The 7,704-nt window shown below is 36.7% G+C and overlaps 1 long non-coding RNA gene across 1 annotated transcript; it reads left to right on the top strand.

Annotated features, from left to right (window-relative positions):
• Positions 1 to 3,464: 3,464 nt before the first annotated feature.
• LOC309511909 lies at positions 3,465 to 6,051 on the top strand. Its single transcript, XR_014210818.1, has 4 exons — positions 3,465 to 4,353; positions 4,828 to 4,884; positions 5,380 to 5,452; positions 5,531 to 6,051. It is a non-coding gene; the product is annotated as an uncharacterized lncRNA (long non-coding RNA).
• Positions 6,052 to 7,704: the final 1,653 nt, after the last annotated feature.

Genomic DNA, 7,704 nt, shown 5'->3' with positions numbered 1-7,704 from the left:
CATGACATCACAGGACAACAAGTTACTAAATGTGACAATACAATCAAGAGCAACAATGTAAATAAAACTGGAATGCAATTACTAAGCATTCAGCATGCTGGGAAGGGGGATCGGACCAAGCACCAAAACACACGTAGCCAATCAGCAGTAAGAGGTGTATACACTAATTATGGGGGAGATGCCTTTGTTGCATAGCGTGTTTGGGAATTTGTGGGCGGAGCTATCAAGTTAGAGGTGTGATCCTTTGGGTAGGGGCGTATTTTTGTAGGCCAAAACCTGGAAACGAGTTAGAATTTTAGCACTTCCGGTTCCATCATCCAGAAGTCAATGGCTTTATTTGAATGGGATTTTGGTTAAAAGTCTGAAATAAGATCTGTGGATAACACAAGCTCAATGTATTTTCACGTTTTATTCTACGACATTAAACACAAGTAATACCCCACTTGTGAATTTTTGAAGCTTTTATGTGTCTTGAAAAAGGTGGTTGCTGACAAGTATCTGAATAAGACTACATAGGTTGTCGGGAACATTTAACATTATCAAAAACCAAACAGGTAAACTCATCTACGTACTAGTCTGCTTTCACATCCTTGTTGTGTTTATAATCACGCTCTTGCAAACTATTCAAACTCTATTTTCTCAGAATTGTGAAGTATAAACTTGTAATTGAAAGTTGTGAAGTCAGAATTGCGTGATATAAAGTAGTAATTGCATGTTATAAAGTCAGAATTAGTTTTAAAGTCAGAATTGTGAGACATATCACAATTGTGAGATTTAAACTCACAATTGGACTTTATAACTCGCAATTGCGAGTTTATATCTCACAATTCTGAGAAAAAAAAGTCTGAATAGCGAGATATAAACTTGCAAATGCCGTCCGACAGTCCGAATTGTGAGTTTATATCCCTCATTCTGAAAAAAAAAAGTCAGAACTGTGAAATAAAAAGCAGCAATTATCCTTTTAATTTTTTTTTTTCCGTGGCGGAAACAAGCTTCCATAGCTTTGTGGTGGTGACGTTGAAGTTGAGCGACCGTGGTGTAGTTTGTTAATAGCCTTTATTTCTGGCAATTGTATTTAGGCTTCAAAATTCATAAAAGTTGTGTTCATTTTTTAAAATGATCTTGATGGCCAAAACATGTAAATATAATCAACTTTTGTTGATCGCAATCCTATTGGGTTTTTATCAAGGGATCCAGTGTGGTGCTACCTTCTGGGTTGGCCTATCACTGCAGCACTCTATACAATAATGTAGAAATTCTTTCCTTGACTTTTTTTCCCAGCTGTCTGCTATTTGTGACGGTAACATCATTGGATCTTCTGAGGGGATAGGCCTACATGCATCCTGACTCTTTTCAGTCAGTTGTCACTATTAATTGGCTTTTCCTGTCATTACCTTCAAAAGACAGGAAAAATCCACCACAATAATCTAAGACCCCCCCTCCCCCCCCACCCAAAACACACTGAGAGTAATTAGCAGAAGGTTTAATTGGCTCAAAAATAAAAATCTCTTGCTGAACTGTACGCCGTTCATGACAGAGATGCTCGCGCAGTCCCCAGACGATCACGTTAAAAGTGAAGTATTTGTTTGATTGCCTCTCAGCGGAGTATACGGGGCCTCGCCAACAACGCAGGTGCACTTTTCATGTGAAAATCTTTTTCTCACGATTCAGAAGCACGCACTTCTTACTTCTCCTCTTTTTTTTTTTTACAGTTGAGACGAAGAACGAGAGAGAGAGAAGGGGTGGAGTTTCTGAAGGCGACGGAAACAAAACTCAGTCTTTGACAGTGACATCAAAGGAGATGGCTTCTTTTGTGTTGGGAGAAGAGGTGCGTTTGAAGTGCTCTCCTGGAAATACTGGAGTGCAGGAACGAGTTCATTGTTACCCGGCTCTGCCGATGATTATCTTCCATAGGCACAGAGCAGTGAAAGGGCCTGTCAGACAGTCAGACAAGTAATGATCTATACACCCGATGCTGAGGTTTCAACTCACAGCAAGACACAGACACGTTCAACATGCTGCTCATTCAGAGATTCAGGATTGGAGATACCTTATCATTATCCACCCTGTTTTTGTTTTTCAACCAATACTTGTTAAGAGATGAGGTATTATTTTGACAATTTGGCCATTTCATTTGCACATCAGGTTATAAGTTTATACAAATGTGTATTCGCCCCATAGCTTTCCTAAATATCTCAAACAATGGGGTCCAAAAGTCTCAAGGCAGCTTGTCAACATGCCTCTATTGAGCAGTTTTGAAAATTAAACGGATTATTTGAAATAAATTTAAACACATTTAAAAAGCTAAATCTATCTATTTCTTTTTTATTCAAATAAATGCTGTTCATTGAACTTTCCATTCATCAAAAAATCCTGAAAAACAGTGTATTACGGTTCCCACAAAAATATTAAGCAGCACATATTTTAAGCAGCAACTATTATTAATAATTGAGCACCAATAATAATAACTGATCATTACTGAGTAGCAAATCAGCATATTAGAATTATTTCTGAAGGATCATGTGACACTGAAGACTGCTGAAAATTCAGCTTTACCATCACAGGGATACATTACATAAAATATATTAAAATAGAACATTTTATTTTTTTATTTATTTTTTTATAATATTTAACAATATATGTAATCAGCTCTTTCAAAAACATAAAAAAAAAAATTTAAAAAACTTAACCATTCCAATATTTTGACCAATAGTTAAAATTTTACAATTCAGGCCTGTTCACCCAACTTTAATAGGTAACGTTAACTCTTGGGAGTCGGGAGACACAAATAGAGGAACAAGTATTATGGGTGTACTTACAGCTTCTGAATTTTGTAGGACTTTTAGAAAAGAAAGCCTCTTTTGCCTCTGCTATTATTGTACATGGGCAGGCAGTCTATAGTGCTGCCTGTAAAATCTTTGCAAGAGGGTCATTAAGGATATTTCATTATCTCCATATTGCCAAGGTCAGGTTGTCCATATATCCAGTTTACAACTGCTGTGGGAATATGCTGCAAGTGTAGTATAATAGACCAGAAAATGTCCACACCGGGAGTGATGGGAAATCAATATCAGGGCCCAGCTCATCAATATAAACCCCATTTTCACAAGCAGGAAGAAGGCACTCAAGAAAAAAAGCAAGGAAAAATAAATTAAATCAAAGAGAAGAAAATATAATAAAATAACAGGCCAGTGTTCATAATGTGCTTTTTCGTTGTTGTGTTGTGTTCTGGGAGCGAGTCATCAGATGAGGGGAGTCGGGAAACCAGGTTTGGCTTGATTTTGCTGTAATCCACCCGCGCTGGATGGAGTCGGTCGTAAATGTTATGCTACACGTGTGTAAGTGCGTTACAGTAAACGAGAACATGGGTCGTGACTCGTGACAATGACTTTTGTTACTGATTTTGTGAACTGATTCATACAGCTGCTCTCTATGTATGTATGTTGTTGTGACATCTGCACTGTAAAAACTAAAGGAGCCTCAAATATCCTGTCGGATACTCAAGGAACTTCAAAATGTAATTTAGGTGCCTCAAAGCTCTTTCTCCTATAGTAGGGTTACTGGAGGAGCATTGACAATCTTTGAGGTTCTTGCTGGAACTTATGGGATCCTTTAAGCACTTTGTATTTAGTTTAGAGGTTCTGGAGTCACCTTTTCATTACTATGAGACCTCGAAGTGCTTTGGGGGAAAATAGAGGAACTTGAATGCGATAAAAGGGTTATTGGAAGATCTTTTAACATTTAAGTGGTTCCTGGAAGATCTCTTATGTTAAAGCCAGCATCTGGAGGAACCCAATGGTTCAGTGAGGCCAGAATAAGATTATTATTATCCTATTATTATTATTATAGGCTACTTAAGTTTGATTCAGTATACATACCCAGGTGAAAAAGACGTACTATTAAAAATGTACTTGAGTGTGTTTTTAGTAGGCCTACAATACAAATATACTTTAATGCATTTTTAATACATTTAACAGTAGCCTACGTCTTTTTCACCTGGGTAGCTTACATTTATTTAGTATCTATAGGCCTATTTTGTTGATTAATTTAAACCTTAAACAACAACACTAAATTATAATAATATTAATAAGAAGAATACATTAATTATTATTGAATAAATAATAGTAATAAAATAATAATTTTTACCTACTTCTTCATAAATTATTATTTGAAGAAGAAGAACTAGGAGGAGAAAAGTTTTATTCTGTCACGAAACTGCTGCTATTCCTCTGCTGTCGTCGCTTCAGTGATCCTCGCGCTGCTCGCGCGCAACAAAGCTCAGCTGATCGACGTCATCGGGTAACGGCTCCTCTCATCAAAGCTTCCGCCGTTTGTTCGGCTCTCCGTTACAAGGTTTGTAAACTCGCCAAATAAATATAAATACAGAGTCTACTCACTATATATTCAAACACACATATATATAAACTAAATTGATTATACATTACTACTTTTTTACAGTGTTTACCACTCGTTTATTGCACAGTATCTGGTATGAAGGTTTTAGCCGCGATGCTAACTACGTTGATGAACAAATGGAAATTATTTACTTATTGTCTTAGATTGATTTAGTCATTCAATTCAACATATTCTGTAAAACTGTGTCTTCAAATTGCTGAGATAGCCTAACTAATGTAGCTGATTCCTGCTGTCGTCATTGGCGTTTGTTATGAATAACAAAAGCAGGTTAATATAGTTTGGTCTGTTTTTGTTTAGCCTAACTTTACTTACTACAGGTGCCCTCATTCTCTTAAATACCATTTTAAAGCCATTTACTGGTCAATAAATATTATGTTGTGAATAATCAGTTTTGTTCTTTTGTTTCCCCAGAACAACCAGTACATTTCTAAAATAATCTGAACATTTCAGAGGCAACATTGAATTACAGTAAGTTACCTATACACCACATGCAAGTACCTTATTACTATGAACTTTCTCTGTGTGAAATTGTATTGTTTGACTGTGTACTTTTTTAATAAGTTATTCTCTGAAAATCTTCCCTCATGCTCTCAAATCTCATTCATGTTACTCAGAAAAATAATATCACAGGTTTGGAGCTAATAATGCTATGCATTTTTTATAGGCTATACCTTAATCATATGCATTTGAATATAAGACATTTGAACCCTGAATTATAACTTAAAGTTTAGTCTTTTTCGACAAAAAAAAAGGAAAAAGCTATTATATGACTTCAGAAGACTTACAACACAACCCATAACACATGAGTTGTGAACTCATTGATTCTTTTTAGGATCTTTTCTGGGACATTTTTGGAGCTTAACCATTTTTACATAAATTGTTGCATTGAATTGAACTAGACAAGTGTACATAAGAATAGTTTGAATGAATTACAAAAAAAATTTATGCTTGTGTTTCATGCAGTGATATTGAATGGTGACGGGTTGCATTATGCCTGAGATCTGCTTTCGGGTTCCACCGACAGAAAGTCAAACAGGTTTGGAACGTCACAAGGCTGAGGAAATTATTTAATAACTTTAATAACCTTACTAACAGTAAATTTTGTACTTTGCAGGGATCTCGGTAAGCTGAAATACAAGTTTGATCAAGAATAAAAATCCTCCTGTAGACCTGAAAATCACTGAAGTGCCTGGACCATCCACCAGAAAAGAGGAAAAGCAAACAGAAAATGAAGCTGATGCACCTTTTCACTTTTCTAACTCGTTAAGTACCTCACGTGTCCCTTGTGAAGATTTTATAATTGATTGCATTTTATGTTGCAGCGAGTAAAGGTGCATCACATTTGTGAATTTCGTGAAATTACACAGGCAAAAAGACAAAATTGCTGATCGTGTGGATTCTTATTGAAATGACTGAATTCACCAGTGAACATTCACAGAACAACAGATCATTTTACTGCACCTTAACTCTTGTTAAAATGGAAAATGTTTTCTGCTTGTTGTGACATAAGGAATACTGTTTCCGGGTCGAAGCCTCTACTTCTACTTTCTCTATCTTGTTTCTAGATATTGAGAATACTCAACAACCATTTATGGGAACTGTTGATTCAAGTCACACATTTAAGCTTTTCAAAAGACATAGGGCCCTATCTTGCACCCAGCGCAAGTGACTTTGTACACCGACGCATGTATCATTCCTATTTTGCACCCGCGCAAAGCGGACTTTTCCCTCCACAGAAGCACGTCGGTAAGTTAGGAAATACATTTGCGCTCGCGGAGGCGGTTCAGCGAAAAGAGGAGGCGTGTTCCGGCGCAAACGTTCCTTCATGCTATTTTGCAGGTTTAGAAAACAATTGCGCCACTAACCAGGAAAAAATAGTTTAAAGTCAGTGGCGCGTTGCGCATGTTATTCATATGCTATTTTAAGGGCGCATGCTTGGCCATAATCAATGTAGCCTGTGCACAACGCGCACTTTGATTCTCTAATCTACACAGAAGCAGCCATTTTCATTTTTGCAAATCATACATTATTACGATAGATAGATAGATAGATAGATAGATAGATAGATAGATAGATAGATAATTTATTATAAAAGCATACATCTAGCTTACACATTTACCCAAATTATCATACGCGTGTTTAACCGAAGTTAATTTGGGTGGGTTTCTCCATTTCAATGTAACTTCTCTCTTTTACGGCCGTGACGAGAGCGTTGCTCTCCTTGGCTGTGAACCGCTCCTGGCGCTCGTCTGGCAAATCCGCCGTTACAATAGCAATGCGCTATGGAAAAAGCGCCTCTGCTCTTAAAGGGAATGTGAGATGACGCTCTGATTGGTTTATTTCACGTTACGCCCAAACCACACCTATGAATAATGAAGCTACTTCAGACCAACCCATTTTAGATTTGCGCCTGGCGCAAGAGTCATTTATCCCGCCGGGAAAATAGCAACAGCGCCGAGACCCGCCCACAAAGTTACTTGCGCTTTGCGCTTTGACACTTGCGTTTCAGATCGTTAAAATAGGGCCCATAGTGTACATTTCAGTCTCCAGTCTCACGGCATCCCAGACTTCAACATTTTATGATTCAAAATAGCTGAATAACTAACCATCTGAGATTTCGGAATAGAGATAAAGGTTAGGATCCTAATTTTCAGGAATATTACAGCACAATGAGTGTATATTAGCACTGTTTGTTGTTTGTTTTTGGCATCTGATAGAGCTTTTGGACTTGGAAACAGTGACGTCAGACTTAACAAGCGGACTGAAACACATGTTTTAAAATTAAGTGAAGATGGACATTTTTAATTAGTCAAAATTGTAATTTTTTACATTGATTTATTTCATGGAACATGTGTTTTCCATGCATTTTGATGAGATGTCTTTTCTTGTGTAGCCTATTGTATACACATGGTTGATTATTCATGTTACTTATGTATTATACTATTTTTTGTGTGTGTGTGTATTCATTGATATTAATCTATTACTAGCTTTTTTTTTCAAGTGCATGGAAGTGTATGTATTAAAATGGATCTAAAATATGTAATAAACAATTCTTATTTTGTATTTGGTTCAGTTTGTTTATTATAATAGAAGTTAATGGTGGTAACCATAGTAACAACATGAAATTAATTTAATACAAATAAAATAAAATTGAAATTTGGTTCCTGGAGGCACCCACAGTGGTTCCACACAGTGCCTTATATAAGAGTTCCTCAGGAAACCTGTGTGGTTCCTCAGAGAACCGCCCCTTTTTAAAGGGTGCCTAGAGGATCTACAGACGGTTCCGCC

This window comes from Leuciscus leuciscus, assembly GCF_965113295.1.
Source record: "Leuciscus leuciscus genome assembly, chromosome: 13".
NCBI classification, from domain to species: Eukaryota; Metazoa; Chordata; class Actinopteri; order Cypriniformes; family Leuciscidae; genus Leuciscus; species Leuciscus leuciscus.
Note: the sequence above shows the minus strand (reverse complement) of the source record. Positions and strands in the feature narration are given on the sequence as shown.